This window comes from Passer domesticus, chromosome 3 (genome assembly GCF_036417665.1).
Source record: "Passer domesticus isolate bPasDom1 chromosome 3, bPasDom1.hap1, whole genome shotgun sequence".
Taxonomy (NCBI): domain Eukaryota; kingdom Metazoa; phylum Chordata; class Aves; order Passeriformes; family Passeridae; genus Passer; species Passer domesticus.
In genome coordinates, this window is record NC_087476.1 from 58213551 (window position 1) to 58230544 (window position 16994).

Genomic DNA, 16994 nt, shown 5'->3' on the forward strand with positions numbered 1-16994 from the left:
TCTGGCTAGTCCTCATCACTAGGCACTGTCCTATTTAAATTATACTGCCCAAGTCATACACTGAGAAAGCTGAAATTGTTTCCTTAGGAGCTGTCTGTAGAGAGCACTAGTCAGAGTAAGGCTTACCTGGAGACAAGTCTGCCAGTAGGAAGGAATTTTAAAAAAAAATTTTTAAAAAAAAAAAAAAAAACAAAAAACAAAAAAAAGTAATATTTGCTCGTTGGTGCCTGCTCTTACTGTGCAGGCTTTGAGTATCTGGGTTGATGGCAGCAGGGGGAAATTGTTCTCCTCAGTTGGTTGAGACTTCGTAAGGCTGCCACTGTCCACAGTGTCTGATGTATTCTCACATTCTTCTCTTCAACACTGGCAGTGCATCAGAGTTATTTTAACACACAGCCTGGATACTTTGAGCTTTTCTGAGCTTGAGAGGAATCCCAGAGCTCTGCCTGTGAGCACCTTCATGGCCATAAAGAAGTCCATAAAGAGAGAGGAGACCAAAACTGGCGTTCTAAAATTTCAAACTATTTGTTAGATGTTTTCATCTTAATTTATTCAAATACCAATAGGAAGTGTTTTAAGACCTTTCCCTTACATCCACAGAGCTAAGCCTATGAGCAAAAAAAATTACTTCCTTTAGTCTCATGCCGCAGTATTAACTTTCACTCAGCAACAATTAGTACAGTAATGTGCAGTCTGAAGTCTGTATCACGCTGGAGTACGAGTACAGATTTTCGTTTCTCACCTAGTAGAGCTGCACAGATAATAAATAGGAGGTGTATATAGCTTAATTATACATTTTTGTTTATTATGGTTAAGGCAAAAATATCCCATTTCATTTAAGCATTCATTTTAGAATGTGATGCCTTTTTTTTTTTCTTTAAAGAAAGCAAAGATATCTTGTTTCAATGTATAAATTTCTTATCTTTGTCATTTCAGAAGCCTGAAAATTAAGAACTCCAACTTTCCTGTTTCCTGCAAGTAGGAGACAAAAAATGAATCTGAAATATTCCTGTTATGTGTCTCTGGAGCAATGTCAAGATAGACCAAAGAGCAAAAGTTTACTCTTTCTTCAAACTAGTTTTTATGATGAAATATAGCTGTAAGGTTTAAAAAACAGAAAAAAGAAAAAAAACACACAGCAAGCTAAAGTTTTACTCTCTGTAATGCAGGAAGCTCTCTACTAGGGCTTATGCTTGTTTGTGGGTAAAATGACATTGAAAAGGAGCAGTTTTTCAACTCAGAGTTTTTGTCTTTTGTCAGAGGAGTGCACAGAAGTATTTCCTTTATCTTGGCTATCTACTAAAAACTTGCATAAACATGATTATGCTGTGTGACCAAGCCTATTTCTCTCTGAAAAGTACACTTTTGCTCCTGGCATTCAAGAGCTGAAACTACACACAGATTAACTGCACATTTTTGAGTTATCATCAAGCGTTGCTCTGGATGCGTTTGGGCAACAGCCAAGCTTCAAGCAAGGAAGATATTAAACAGAGAAAGAACAGAGCATGTATTTTGTAAAAAGTTTTTAATGTATAATTTGTTTCCTTGTTGGGCAAAGATCTTTTGAAACACTTAAGCCACGGCTGTCTTGTATCCATAGGGCTGTCTTTATCCGAAGCGTGTGTTACAGGCTGTCCAGCTGATTGTGTGCTTGTTGTGGTGAAGCTGGTTGTTCAGACAGGGCACTGCTCCTTCTGAAGCACTGTTTTGCTCCTGTTCATGGCTAATGAAGCCTCCTGCTGTGCTGGCTCCCGACCTAGAGTTCTTCCCTGGCAGTACACAACGGCCCAGCAACAACAGAGGAACGTCCATCAAGCGGGGATGTGGACAGGGCACAGCTTTTTTTCTGCTTCATTTTGAAGGTTTTAATGACCACACTTGTAAAAGTGGAGGGTATTTCCATTTGAAGGGGTATTCAAACAAGCTGAATTACAAACCGTGTGCTTTAATTTGTCTCAGTAACTTTACTTTCCTGGTTTTTCCTAAAACTTGTAGCAAAACAAGCCTTAGGCACAGGATGCTGCATTGAACTTTCCAAACTGCTACTCCTCAGGAAACTCTCGCTGACTGACTGCTGGTTCCTTCAATAACAAAAAATGGGACAGAACAATAGGGTGAATCGAGACAATAGGCCATTGTTTTTTTAGGTAAAAAGCGGTGAAATAATGATGAGAGAGTTTATTTTCCTGATGACGTTTTCCATCCTGTCACTTTGCTGTGCTTACGCACATCTGCATGTTATGGACTTTTGCAGTGTAGCCTTGGTTCCCTTCTACAGAGCCACATTTGGAGACTTAATTATCTCAGGAACTCTGTAGTAATTGAGGGGTTTGTTTTGGTTCTTAAAATCATGCTTTGTTATTTATAAACTCAAACCTATAATTATGGACAGTAGGGCAAACTGGGGACAATTAATTGTCTGTGCCTTCCCTGGACTAGCACGGAAATGTCTGTTGACTGCATTCAGTGCTATTCATAGCACGGTCCTCCAGCACTACAGGGATTGCTGTGAAGTGTAAAAACTAGAGCAATTTAATATTTTATCCTTACTAGACGATAGAGCTCATAGCAGCCTAGACGTGGATGCTTAAATTACACTGGGGCATGACAAACATGATAAGTAGAAAGTCAGATCCAAGCTCTCAGAGCTGCTGGGAAGAGAGATTTCTTATATTTTCTATTAAATTGTGCCACAAAATACAACTCAATGCTATTCATACACACAACAGTGTTGTAACTTAGTCTTGCACACACTCATCTATCTAGCCAAGAAATAGCCAGAGAGTTTTGGAAGAAAATAAGTATGGTTTCAAGATATAGTTTTCCTAGTAGCTTCCTTACAAGAAAAATAAACAAGGTTTTCCCTCCATTTTGTTCAGAGAAATTCAGAAAATACATAATTGTGCCTTTATTGGAGTCACTGTGGTTCCCCTGCAGGTGCACTGGAATTGTCCCCATGCAGTGTTGGATACTAAACGTGGCACTGTCTGATTGCTTGTGAAGCTTCCATATGGATGTGGATATTTGAGCAACAAGTTTTATAAGTCATCTCAAGCTGCTTTTTGATGCTTTCTATAATGTTGTCTCCATCTATCCCTTCAGGCCACACATGCTGGGGCCATTTATCTGACCCAGCAGTTTCTCCCTAAAACACCATTCCAGCTCATTTAGTTGAGAGTTGGCAAACATCCTGTAATTTTTCTACTGTCATGTGCACAGGATTTGTTATATTGTTTAGATAGCTTCAGTAATTCAAGGAACGCTGAAATGGCCACTTTTGTCATAGCTTTTCCCCCACCCCTTCTAGTTAACTAGCTCCAAAATCTCTCCAGCTATTGCATTTTTGGTCCTTTGATCCAAAGGGATTGAGCTACTGGCCACCAGCTGAGCTGCTTCCTCCAGACGAGTTTAACATGAAAACTTTTTAAGATCAGTCTTATTGGTAGGTGTGTCACTTGTTACATGGATGTGACTGTGGGACTCCTTTGTTTTTTGCATCTACTCTGAGCAACGTTGTCACATGGCAGAACCAGAGCTTTGTAAGGCAGCTTGCCAAGCTTATCCCTGCGTTTGCTGAAGTGTGTTTAGCACCATGCCGTTGTTTATTATCAGAAGATCTGCTTTCTGTAGTGACTGAATACTTTGTTATTGCTACTGCTGCACTAATTCTGCAATGACATTGAAATACTTCAGAATACATGTAACAGGTTTCTTCATTTGTAGTTTGAAATTCAGGCTTCCAGAATTTCAGTTGCTATGAACATGAAAATAAAGTCTGTGTGCTAACATTTCTTTTGCACAAGTGGTGCCTGTCTGAGTTCATTAATAAATACATTCATTATTTAATATTGTTTTCTCTCTCTCTCTCTACGATCTTCTCTACTTAAATAGTGACTTTCCTTTTGGATTTTTTTTTTTAATTCCTCATAAGCCATTTAGTCTTCTCATGCCCATGTCTCCAGCTAAACACAGCTATGCCAAGGAGGGAGAGGAGCTCAGCCATGGTGTGGTGAAGTGCCAGATGTGAGCAAAGCATGGGACTCTGACCTGGCTTCCCAGAACCCAGGAAAGTATTTGGTACCTGTCTGTTGCCACAAAGGGCCATGCACTAGAGGGTTGTCCATAGGTTCTTCTCCATCAGTACAGCCCTTTTGAAGTTGGTTTGTGCTTGGGGAAGGACACATAAGGCTAACATCCTGTCCTGGTCCCAAAATAATCTTGCTGTTGCCTTCGGTCCTTGACGTGAAGGGCTGGGTCAGATGCAAGGGTCAGTTGGACACTTTTCACTTCTCAGTTGTCAGGTGGATTCGTGTGAATCAGTGTCAGGTACAGAAATATTATCTGTGGGCTTCTCAAGGTGGGATTCAAACACAAGCAATGCAAAAGCTTCAGGAATTATGGGTGCTAAATCATTAGGCCATAACAGAGCAGAAAACATCCTGGGAGTGCAAATTAATAAAATGGGGAAGGTGAGGGAATAAATCCAACATTGCAGGCAAATAGTGGACAGTATTCCTGTTTTCTAAATAGCTAAATGAAGTCCCAGACATGTGGTTTGCATTAGTACTGGATTTTTAACATGCTTCTCGTGGCTAGATTTCCAAAGCTTCTCAGCTTTCTGCAATTTTCAACCTTACCCATATGGAACAGGTCTCAAGCACTGGATTTGTTCTTGGTGGCCCATGGGCCTGCCCTGCCGCCAGCCACCCAATCAGCCAAGGGTGAGTGTGGGAGGCATGTGCTAACTCTCCCCTACACAGAATTACTAGGGTGTTACCCCTTTAAACATGCAGGTTTTCATATCATTTTCTTTGGAGATAATATTTTAGAGAAAAATTTTAAGGCCAAGATGTGACCCCCTGCTTGAGGGATGGAATGGAAACACTGAAAGCTCCTTCAGGCATTTGTCCTGAGAACAGGACTGCTGTGCTATACATGTTACCATTCACTGTGGAGTTAAGGCCAGAGTGTTTACCTAAAGTAAGCTAAATTCAAATATTTTCACAAGTGTGGTCATAATAATAGTTCCCTGCTCCATGTGGTTGAGTGTAACGTATTACATACACACAGGCGTGAGCAAGAATCAATTTGTGCATGCAGCTTTTATGTAAAATCTTCAATATTTGCTTCCCCAGTAAAATTTTTAACTTAAACCTTTTGAGTAATGATTGGGAGGAGTTAAACTGCTATGTAACAGCATAGGCTCAACTGGGAAGACCCTGACAAACCTTTTTAAAACTGTCCTGTGCTCCTATGAGCAGCAAAAGTTAGGACTGAGGAAGCCCAGAGCTGGAATACACCCCACACACATGCCACAGGCACCTTAAGAAGTTCACTTTGCAAAGTACTAATAAAAAATAGGATGTATCAAATACAAGTCATGCCCACTTCTTTGTAATACAGTAAATCAAGGTTTAAGTTATGACATTTTAAAAGCTAAATTGTTTCCCACTGGGCAATTTCCATCATGCTCTTTCAACTCAATTACCATCAACATCTGGTCAAAGTTACATTCTTAATGCCAAAGAAGAGTTTCAGCTTTTCAGGATACAGCCTGTTAGTTGCCTGTATAATGCAGCCCTTGCATGTTCTTATCACACACACACCCACAAACAGCTTCTATTTATTCTCTAGAAAAATACAATTATGGCTGTATTTGTACAAAATGTGTCTTATGTACATGACATGTAGCTGCCCCACTATTTGAACTCCAGGATATTTCCTTCCATTTTCTTTTTTGAGGAAAGGCTGAAGGGGAAAACAGAGAGGAGAATGTCTGACTTGAGACAGCAGATCAGCCTCTACACAACTTTCAGCCAGAATCTCTGCAAGGACACAAAATCCCTTTTTTCACTGGTTCTGTGCTTGGGTGTGACACCTATTCCCACTCAGCTCATCTCAATCACCTTGCTGTCTCCATTGCAGTCAGAGAAAGCTCCATTTTCCAACCTGTTCATTTTTTTCCAAGAGACTGAGGTAAGTGAACTCTCCCTGAGGGAGGTTTCTAGGGAGAGCAACAAAACCAACATCTAACTCCCATCTGCTCTTTATGACATTAGCTTGAGGTGGCAGTTTAATGAACCAGGCCCTGCACATCAGTGCCATACAGAGGTTGATTTTTCCCCTATGTTAAGAATGTTCAGCTGCTGTCAGTGTCAGACATTAACGCCTGGCAAAAGCTTGTTCATCAGGATGAAACCTGTACCTAATTCTGCTTCTTGAACTACTGAAAGTCAGTCACTACTTAAACTTCAGTCCTGTCAGTAATAACTAAGTATCCAAGTTACTTAATTCTCCATAGTATGGGAGAAATGAAAAACAAGGAAAGAAGAAAAAGGATGAAGATCGTAAATGAAGGAACAAAGCATAGGAATCAAGTTCACTCTTTTGGGACAGATTTGTATGAAAGCAGTTGTAAATCAAGGTAAATCTAAGAAGTAATTTTACTAAATCTCACATTAAAAATTCCTTTAAGTGGAGCAGTATATAACTTAGCACCAACAGTTCTGAAGAAGGCTATATATAAAGCAAAAGTGCATTTAACTGCAAATTGCTGCTGAAAAGGGAAATTTTAATACTAATTTGATATTAAAGAAATACACTAAATCAGCACAATGTATTAAAGTTTAACTAGGAAATAGTAGATAAAGAGATGACCAGCAAGCGAAAAATGTTGTGAGTTAAAAAAAAAAAAATTCTGAAATAGCTTCTGTGATAATAATAACACTTGGAAAGTTAATGCTGCTGGAGATGACCAAGAGCCAGTTCATAGCAAGGTGTTGTAAGCTGTTTCACATCAATTGTTCCTCACAGCATGGGTTACCAGGTCCCCAGAGACAGGAAGATGATCTTGCATTGAGCTTGTGCCTGGTATTACCTACAGCAACTGCAGGGGAGCAGAGGGGTGGCAGCAATTGCCATGGAGCCCAGAGATGGGGGAGGCTCCAGGCTCAGATTCCTGTATTTACTGAGTCCTCCTCATACGTGCCTCCTCTGTGGCAGGTCACTGCAACAGATAGAGATGTCCAAATTTAGCCAAGGTGAGGCTATCCCACAACTGCAGTTACTCAGCAACAAACAAACCACACACCAGCCTGGAGGCAGAAATGGAAGAGTTATACCCAGTATGATTTAAACACGTCTAGGAGCTGTGCAGACAACCTGCAATTACCAAACCAAGAGTTTCACAAGCTGTTTAAAAGACAGATGGTTTCTTTTTCTAACCCTTTGGAAAGGACCAGCAGTATCTTCATCCAACACCATGCTTGGGGAAGTAGTACTTGGGTGCAAAAATGATTCTTTAAAACACTGCTTTTCTGCTGGTATTCCACTTTTGTCCCTCTAGGCTCTGACAAAAGAAAAAAGTCACAAAACTTCACTCTCTCCCAGTGAGAGGATCCCATCCAATATATTTGTGTATCTGCAAATGGATTCTTACCCCATACCTCTCTAATGCTCAGGTTTTTCCACTGTTTGAAGACAAGTGGTAGGAACAAACTGACAGAAGAATACACTGTTTAATCCTGTATAATGGATGATGAAGTGAACCTACAGAGCCAAATCCAAACATTTAGAGAGACAAGCCTGGATGCACAGGAGCAATTAGGCTTGCATACTTGGGAAAACATGTTTGGGGAGGACCTTTTTTATAACTCCTGAAGTGAAGTGGCTGTGATACCCAGCTGTGGCAGGGAGACATGCTGGGAAAACCATACCTTGCTTAGTGCAACTGAAATGGAAACAGTCCAAGTAACCATTTACTCATCTACATAAACTTGAACCTTAAATTTAGCAACATTTCACCTTTTGACCTAGAATTTCACATTGCCTCAACCAGCTTGACTTGAGGCTGAGCAGCTACAGAAATGTTTACAGCCATCTGCTGCAGCAGGATAGAAGAAAACCTCGCCTGGATCTTGAAACCAGTGTCTGGGGATGCTGCAGACACAATCAGCACTGGATCATTGGACTCACTGCAGACATTTGCTATCATGCCACCAAGCCCAAGGCCTGGCCAGAGCATTCCACAGCACCCCACCCTACAAACAGGGCAAAATCTGCTCCCTGCAGCGCACCACCAGGTGAAGATGTAGGTGTTTACCATGTAGAAAGATGTGCATGACAGATGTAAAAAAACCAACAACAACAACAAACAAACAAACAAAAAAACAAAAAACAACAACAACAAAAAAAACCTCTCCCAAGATTTATAAACTTAAATTCCAGACTCAAAAATTCAAGCACATGCTTTAAATGCTACACAATTTATTTAAATGCCAGTTCCCAGCAGGCAAATAGATTTTTTTTTTTTCATACTTTCAATAGGGGTAAGGAATCCAGTATAGAATCAGCAGGTTATAACTCTATATTTTTTCTAATAAAAATATTTTAGAATTTAAATATTCACTCAGAACTGGTATAGATGCTGGCCCTACCCACACTGCTTACACAGAACCACTCAGGAGGGAAAGAACCTCTGGAGCTCACCAGGTTCCACCACATGCTCAACGTTGTATTTATTGCTAAACAAAATTTATTTAAGTAAGTTTGTGTTTTCATGTACAGATTTAGGGACTAGCTCACATGCTGTAGGGCTGCTTAGCAGCTGTAAATTGAAGGAGTTGCTCATTCATGCAACGTGCTAAAAAACCAAAGGCTTGCTGCAAAGGTAGGACAGCCAGAACCACCCAGTCCCCTGGACTGTGGAAGCATGGCATAGCTATTCCCCTACAGCCCCCTGAAGGAGCCACATTAAGACCACTAACCTGCTCATTCTCCTGGATGAGTTATCATAGTCCACGTCACATCCTGCAGACTTTCAGAGCACGGCCTGATCACTTACTTCAAAGCACTTCAGGGGGAAAACAGAAGAAAAACCCTGAGCAGCCAGAGGAAACAACTCCCACTCCACCCCCTCCCAGCCCTCAGGTGTTTTAAGTTTCTCTGTAACAAGGAGGTCTGGCAGGGGCAGGTGCTGCCTACCTGTAGGCACACAGTTTGGGGTAATTGGGAGTGGGGCTGCACCGAGCCTCATCCCCAGTGGGCTGCAGCTGTGAAAAGCAGTGAACAGCATTGAAAGCAATGAGACACAGAGTGCCCAGGTGCACTGACCAGTCACCAAAGGGAACAGAGGTGCAATGCACATAAGGTGAGGGGTATAAAAGGTTGGGTTGAAGAACAAGAGGTGTAGATGTTTGCAGTTTTTAAGTTATGTTGTTTTGTATGGGCAGATGCTTGAAGCCTTCTGAAATTGCATGATTTTACTCTGTGTATTGTGGCCATTTTAACTACATCATATGCTGTGACATCCACTCACACCAGTTCCTTACCTGGGAGTTTTGGTCTGGCAGTGTTTAATAGACTTAGGTGTTTGGACCAGTGGCCAGAACTACCCTCACCCCAGTGGAGACAGCAAAGCTATAGCCCCCTCCTATGAAAGCAGATAGATGGGTTTAAACCACCAGCTCTGGGTGCCTCAGCCCATGCAGGCAGCTTTGCCCTGGGGCAGTGCTGCAGGAACCACTCCACTGCTAAAGGGGGTGGTGGGAATAGCTGGTGTGGCTGAATCCTGCCATGCAGTCAGCTCTACCTGCTGTGCCAGCTGTCCTGGCACTGGCTGGCACCATGGTGCCCCCGAGACAAACCACCCATCAGCCCAGCCTGGGCAGGCTGTCCTCTGTGTCCCTGGGGAAATGCCCGGTGCTCCTGAGAAGGTGGGTGGGACTCTGGATGGTATTCAGGAATGGGTGTCAGGCCTTAGAAATCCTCATCCAACCACAAAATACCATGTCCTGGCACACAGCTGTTTGTGAACCCACAGCAGGACTCACACAGCACCTGCCTGGTTTGCAAGCAGAGCAAGTGCTGCCATTTCTCCCCCACTTGCAGCCTGCTGGATAAGCCAGCAGTGTTGTTGCCAGCCCATGGTAAGCTTTCCTCAGGACTCTCAAGCTAAAGAAAAGGAGCAAGGAAGGGGGAAGAAAACTGCAATTTACTCACAGTAGTGTGCTTTTCCTCTGAAATCGTTATCCTGCTGGAAACTCCCTTGGCATTCAGAAAGTATCTGTGTTTAATCCCAGGTCTTGTTCAAAATGCAAAGTACCTTGCCTTGAGACTGATAATTTAATCTCCTTTGGATAATTGCTACCAACTAGACTAACAGCTGACAAAGGTCAAGTCATTGGTTATTCAAAGCAGGATTTTCCCCATTTTACAAAAAAACTTCTACTTGATCTTTGACTTGTCAGCTGCAGCGTGTGATTGCTTTCAGCACTGGTAATCACTGCCAGGGCTGTGTGCACACACATTTCACACACATAAATGCAAACTGGAAATGGCCTGCTCACTCATACCTCTGTGTGGTACCATAGATCACTTCCAATTAATGTTCAGTAAAATTTATATCCTCCATGGCACTTTGTATACATTTGCATAAATTAAATTATCCCAAGGCTTACTAAGTAGTGAAGGGGTCTTCTTAGTCTTATTTTTATTCTTTCTCAAGGAAATTGATTTTATGTGACCATGATATTTTTGCATGTTTGTCCATTCCCTAATACTGAATCAGTCCCTAAGCAGTAAATTGACAGACATGTAAATGACTATAGATTTCATGAAAACAGAGAGACAGTGAGAGATAAAATTGAGTGGACATAGGAGAGAGATAAGATATTTTCCATAGTGATATGGAAATTTATGAGGAACAAACTTTCCAATTTCATTTCTTGCCAGGCTATGCTTTCATTACATGTAATGTTTTAACTTATTCATAATTCTGGTTGCAATTCTGTTGCTGTATTTTAGAATCAGGAGTCATATTGCTTTAAGTTTGTAAATCTGTTGAAAAGTAATATAATGTTCATAAAATCCTAAATTGCTACAATCTCATATGTGAGGGCCCTACTCAGCCCTGAAAAAGGGTTTATGAACAGGGGATAAACCTGGTGCTCTTTATTGCATCTTATCAATAGAAAATACTCAAAACAGGAGCAAACTGACTTTACTTATTTTTTAAAATGTACAGACTGAGAATCAGCAAAAAATTCATTTAGAGGAGAAAATAAGCTCAGGACCTCAATGCTGCTCTGATATTCAAATCACATCAACTTTATTTGATGGAGGAAAGTTCTCCATCAAAATTTCAACAACACACGGCAAAAGTCTCAGTTTCCAACTATTCATTGCCCATACTGGAAGGACAAATTCAGGACTTCTCTTGCAAGTCCTTGGACAGACACTAAGGAACTATGGTTTCCTGGAACAATAAGAAAAATTAATCTTGGCATCATTTTTCAAATTACTATTTTCCCCACCACTGCTGGGAGCCTGCCAAAGCCCAGCTACCGAGATTTGACTCTCACTTTCCCAGACCTGTGGCCTTGTGCCATCCCCAGGGCCGGTCCCTCTCACATGCCCCAGCAAGGGGACCTCCCTGTGTCCCTACTGTTTCTTCTTCCCCCAGGAGCACTGGCTGCTGGGTCACGCTTTACTCCATGGGAGCTGATCATCAGACCCAGACTTTCACTCCTGGTCACTTTTCTTTGTAGCCAGCATGAGATTTCTACAGTATTTCTGTGGTGCAAGGCAGCTGCAGTGGGAAAGGTGTGAAATCAAAGGGATAATTCACACACTGAATGTGTTGTAGAAGTAAAATACAAAATAAATCACCCCTTGTTCTCTCTGAGGAAATGAGATTAATAACTACATTACTTTTCTTGGCGTGTAAGAGAAGACCCATCCTTGTTTATCTGCTCTGTGGTGCCTGGGAAAGCAGAGCTGGTGTTTTTGCTTGCTAGCCTCTGCAATGCCCCAGCCATGCCCTGTGCATTCCCTGTGCCCCTGGAGGAACTAGGCAGCTCCTGGGACACGTACCCCTGCAGGACCCACGGATCCCTCTTTCTGGGGAGGGAGAACCTTGGTCTGATGCAACAGGAAAGTGCTTCTGTTGTGTAACAGAATAATTTAGAAACAGCATTTCAGCCTGAGTGTTTTAATCACGGAAACGTGTGTAATTAGCAATCTTTTACCTGTGATCAATACATGGACACCATTAGGACATAATGCAACATCTTCTCAGAGCTCTGGGTAAATGCTGCCCAGCAGTTCCAGAGCTGCAGTGATGAGAAACGCCTCAGCTGCCTCTGGTGAAAGGCTCAGAAGCTGCTCTTTAAGGAGAAGCCAGATTGCCTCTGCACCTGTGGGTGAGCAAATGTTGGCAGCTCTTCAGGGCACACTTGTGTCTTTCACTTAAACCATCCGAGGTCTTCATTACTGCTGCTGCTGCTACAGAAAAATGTTGCTGTATATGAGCTGCACACAAAGCAAGGTGGGAAAAGGCAGACCCATCACACAGTGTCAGGCTGTTTTTTCCTTGAAAAATCCCTTTTGTATGGTTGGTTCAGGTGTGCTGTGTAGCTCTACACTGGCCTACAGCATTTGTTTACTGAGGACATAGAGAAGGGAACATATTTTCATCTTAATTACGATCCTGATGTTTATTGCAGAACCATTTAGTGACTGTAAAAGCCAGCTTGACAAACACTTACTGTTCACGGGATTGAGGGACTGAGGAGACAGAAGAGCAAAGAATCAGGCCCAGGGGAATTTCTGGAGGAGACAAAATGCTGCAGCTGTTTCTGTGTGGTGGGAAGATGAGAGGCACAGCAGGGCAGGTTGGTGTCTCTGTGTGTACCAAGCAATGCTAGGCAGAGGAATGGCTCATTTCCCTCGCCTGCTGAAATTGCTGAGAGTGAGAGAAATTTGCAACTCACCTTCCTGTAGTTCTGTGTCTTTGTTGGAGCACAGTTTGAGAGATGAAAACAAAAATTAAAGCAATGACACAAAATTTGCAAAATTCTTCAGCAAAGGTGAAGCAAGAGAACAGTGAGAAAAGAGACAGCAGGCTAAATGGGCTGTGCACCATCATCAGTGGAAAAAGATGCATTCAAATTACAGAAGTTTACACATCTCATTTTTCAGTTCAAAAGAAATTATATGGCATTATTTCTGACTGGTTCAATGCTGTTTAAAATAGTTTAAACTATATAAAATACTCTGGTGAATTTTAAAAAAAATGTGTGTGTAAACTTTGAAAATTTGAAATGAGGCTTTAAAAAATATTTTAAATTTAAAAAGTACATTTCAAAACCATACACTGTAGGATAAAACACAGTTACATCTCAAATACTGAAAGTCAAAGGGAAATTGGAGGTTTGGCCAACATTTTCATACTGAAATAGAAATACAAAAGGATGAATTATGTGTACCTTTATCCTATTTGCCTAGTCTTGTAAGAAAGCAGGCTTGGAACACACCCTAGATGTTACCTAAAATCTTTTACTACAGCCCTGTAATCACCAATAGCCTGATCCAAAGTCTATTGATCCCTTTGGAGCCCTTCCCTTGACATCCACCCAGCCCTGCTGGGATCAGGGGAAGAAAGGAAGGTGGGACTACAGACAAGGTGCTTAAAGATAAAATCAATGGCAAGGTTACCAGGAATGAGGTCTTTTGTTTGAACATAGAGGTTGTTGGCAGGGATAGACATGTCACAACTCATGGTCTTTCATCCTTCTGCTCAAATTTGGACCCACATCCCTTTTCAGTTCTTGATCAGCCCTTTGATAAAATGTATAGTCTTGATAAAAGACTTATGTTGATTTTATCCTATTGATCCAAGACTCTAAGATAAGATTTTAAAAAATATTGTTCTTGAAAGATAGGAATGATTCCTTTCCAAGAGATTCCTCAGTCACTGCTGCTAGGTAAGAGGTCTTCATTATCAAAGGCATGTAAGAAGCACTGCTGCTTATACAGGACGTGTCAAATATTTGAGGGGGTTTTATTTAGAGAAAATGTGTGACTCAAGCAAAGGCATCTGGCAGACAGGACAAAACATTTCAGAAATTTATTTTTCAAGATGAAAAATGGAAACAAATAGATCTCCAAATGTTCATTTCAAAACAGGAGAGGATTTGTTTTCTCAGCTTTTTATGTTTTCCACAGGGAAATTATAGGAAATGGTTGGATTTCTATCACTTTTTGAATACTCTTAAAAACATTTTCCTGTCTGACATTAATGGACAAATAATTGAACAAGACCAAAAAAACCCTAAAATTCACAATGAAGCCACATTTTCTTGCAGAACTCAAGCACTTAGATTTTCATTTTTACATCAAAATCAGGAAGGATTAAAATATCCACAGTGTGGCAAAACCCAATCCTTTTCCTCAGAAAAGGCATGACGAGAGTTCCCATCAGCAGCAGTGGGCAGCAGGACATGGTGAGGGCAGCTCTCTGGAAGGACACAGCTCAGGCCAGAGACTCCAGGTGATGCTAAATCCTGCTGCATTGCCACCTCCAGACACCCAGTGAGCCCTCAACATGGGAAACAGGAACAGAGCAATTTTCACGGACCTCAGCAGTCCTGGAAAGGGTCTTGGTGCAGACCTGTTCTGCCCTCTTTACATCCTCAGTTTGTAAGAAGAAAGGTCAAGATCCTCCCTCTCCTGCCATGCTTGGTGAGACCTTATCCCATCCTAAATCAATAGCAAAGCTCCTGCCACTCTCAGCAGAGGCAGATTTTCACTCAGAAATATTATTGAACTTTAATTTGAAAGCAAGACCCAGTGAATCCTGAAACACTGCTGTTCACTGATCAGAAGCAAGGAAATTTTTAAAAGAAAACCCATCCCTTGGGATGTTCAATAAATATGATCCACCTACTTCACCCTTCAGCCCTGAGGGATACTTCCTGAAGAGCTCTTTCTGCCTTGTTATGGCAATAGCTTCAACGCTTCTGCTTTCCATCACTAAAAACTCCACTCTTTGAATTTACAGGTTCCTGCTATTTATAGTCCCTGAAAGTCCTTGACCAACTGTTCATTTCGTAAGTAATGCCGTCATATGAAGCCTAATTTGCTGAATATGATGTTTCCTTTCCTTTGTCATATTGAATTACCAGCAATTATGGCTTTAGTCTAACGTAATATGAAACTAAGGCCACATAATAATTTACCCAATGAGCTGCACTAACACTGGATGAGCTGTATCTGCAGCACCACATACGAAGCTTAAGTCAGTCTGGGGCTTCCTAAAAACATAAGTAACAAAAAAATACTATATGTGATGGAAAAGCGGATATTAAGTTCCTAATTTTAATATGCAACTAAAAAAAAGGAGTACAAAAAATGTAGCTAATGAGAGTATGAAAAATGTAAGCCAATGGGAATATAAATAAGTAAGCCAAACTTTAGCCATTGTGAGCAGTACCTCTTCATTCCAAACTAATAATATAGAGATATTTCCTTAGGAGATTCTGAAAAATACTGAATAAAAACCTTGAAATCTTTCTGAACAAGGGACTCCAAACATCTGGTATCACATTTGAAATACCACTTGTTTTTCCAGTCACTGAGGGGGAAAAAAAAGATGAATGGATTATTATTCTTGCTCATAATAAACACCCTAAGTGAAGAGTCACTCAGCATTATTCTCTCTGGTATTTTCCCCCACCCATTTATTTACTTCCACTAAAAATTGTTCAGAACACTGTAAGGGAGGAGGCAGATCCACAGGACCTGTGGCTGCAGCATCCTCCAGAGCTGGCCTAGGACCCACGGTGGTACACAGCCTCCACAAGACCCAAAGAGCCTGGCAGGCTGCTAATGGAACCACTGCTCAAGTTGCTATATCCTGGGGGTGAATTATTATTTCTATCTTGAAAATAGCTTGCACTGTGGCTTAATGTTCTCTGACAGAGTAACAGCCCATATTCCAGTTCTGGCAAGCTTCTAAAGGCCCAGAAGGTTGACTGAGGACATGAAATTTTAAATACCTATACAAACTTCTTCCAATAGCAGAGGGCTCTAAGCAAATTCCAGTCTTTTCCTACATCAAAAGTATCCCATGAGCAACCTCTGACACTGAGTTCCCTTTAATTTGGGCCAAATTTCCAAAGTGCAAAGACTCACAAGTAAACGATGTCAGTTAAACATTGTCTTTTTGCAAGTTTGGGTAAAGATTTAGAATTTCTTGTCCATTCATTCTGCCTTACTCAGGTAACAGAGAGCACATTGCTACAGGGAAAGAAAAAGGCAAATAAAAAAGATGTATCAGCTGTCCCTAGACAGAAGGGAATTAATATCACAAATGCTTGTTCCCCTTTTGCACAGATACTGATTTGATACTTGAGTGAACATTGTGAACTTAAGTTTTTCAGGGCTGAAGCAACTCACTTTCTCAGCAATATGTGCCAAGAAGCCCAATTACAAAAGGACAAATGATTCATTTAACAGGAGTTTTCGTCATGTTGCCACACTGCCTGACCTCCAAATATGCCAAGATGCTACAGTATCATTTAAACTGGGAAAAAATGCTTCTGTATTAGCATGAGTGAAATTCATGAGGGTCCCATTATATCTGTAATGTTAAAAAACCAAACCAATACATAAAATCAGTCTAATTTGAGGAGCCCTTATGGTCAATTAAACACGGCATTGAAAGATAAAACAAAGCACATGCCCATATGAAAAATTATTACAGTTCATAGGAAAAAATTGCACTCAAAAATCAAAATTAAAACCTTGCTAGTGTTCACAGCTGTGTGCACATAAGAGTGGTGGGATGCAGAAGGGCAAATGATATCACCCATTCTAGGTCCACATCATCACAGCCCTCCCAACTGAAGTAGTTTTCTGCTGTGTTAAATTTAACCTAAACCATGTTCTCCCCTCACTGGAGGATCACTCCTGCTGGAAAGTGTGGCCCTGCCCATTCCTTCTCCCTCCCTTCTCCTGACAGCATCTCCCATTTTCTCTCTCTCTTGCTGCAGTCTGTCTGGTGCTCTTGTCCATAAACCACTGCTTCTCAGAAGCAGTAAACTGTCAGCCAGAAGAAAGAAGTATTTACTGTTTTATTTTTTGCCAAGCTTTCCTTGGGAGGGTGAAATAAATCTCACAGAGGCAGTGAACTCCAGTTCCATCCTTCACCATTT

The 16994-nt window shown here is 41.2% G+C and overlaps 1 protein-coding gene and 2 long non-coding RNA genes across 6 annotated transcripts in view; 2 read left to right on the top strand and 1 right to left on the bottom strand.

Annotated features, from left to right (window-relative positions):
* The window catches only part of MTHFD1L (methylenetetrahydrofolate dehydrogenase (NADP+ dependent) 1 like), a 144840-nt gene extending 140994 nt beyond the window's left edge, over positions 1-3846 (top strand). For all 3 annotated transcript variants that reach the window (XM_064413316.1, XM_064413317.1, XM_064413318.1), the window contains one exon: positions 937-3846. The gene's annotated coding sequence lies outside the window, so the exon portion shown is untranslated. The remainder of the gene's footprint in view (positions 1-936) is intronic.
* Positions 1855-12013, bottom strand: LOC135296677 (uncharacterized). Of its 2 annotated transcripts, XR_010358694.1 has the most exons (4): positions 11710-12013; positions 10000-11254; positions 8766-8851; positions 1855-7006 (listed from the first exon to the last, which is right to left on the bottom strand). It is a non-coding gene; the product is annotated as an uncharacterized LOC135296677 (long non-coding RNA). The 2 variants fall into 2 exon arrangements; XR_010358693.1 differs by lacking the exons at positions 10000-11254; positions 11710-12013 and having other exon boundaries at positions 8766-9321.
* LOC135296678 (uncharacterized) lies at positions 9116-16485 on the top strand. Its single transcript, XR_010358695.1, has 3 exons — positions 9116-9148; positions 14840-14888; positions 16213-16485. It is a non-coding gene; the product is annotated as an uncharacterized LOC135296678 (long non-coding RNA).
* Positions 16486-16994: the final 509 nt, after the last annotated feature.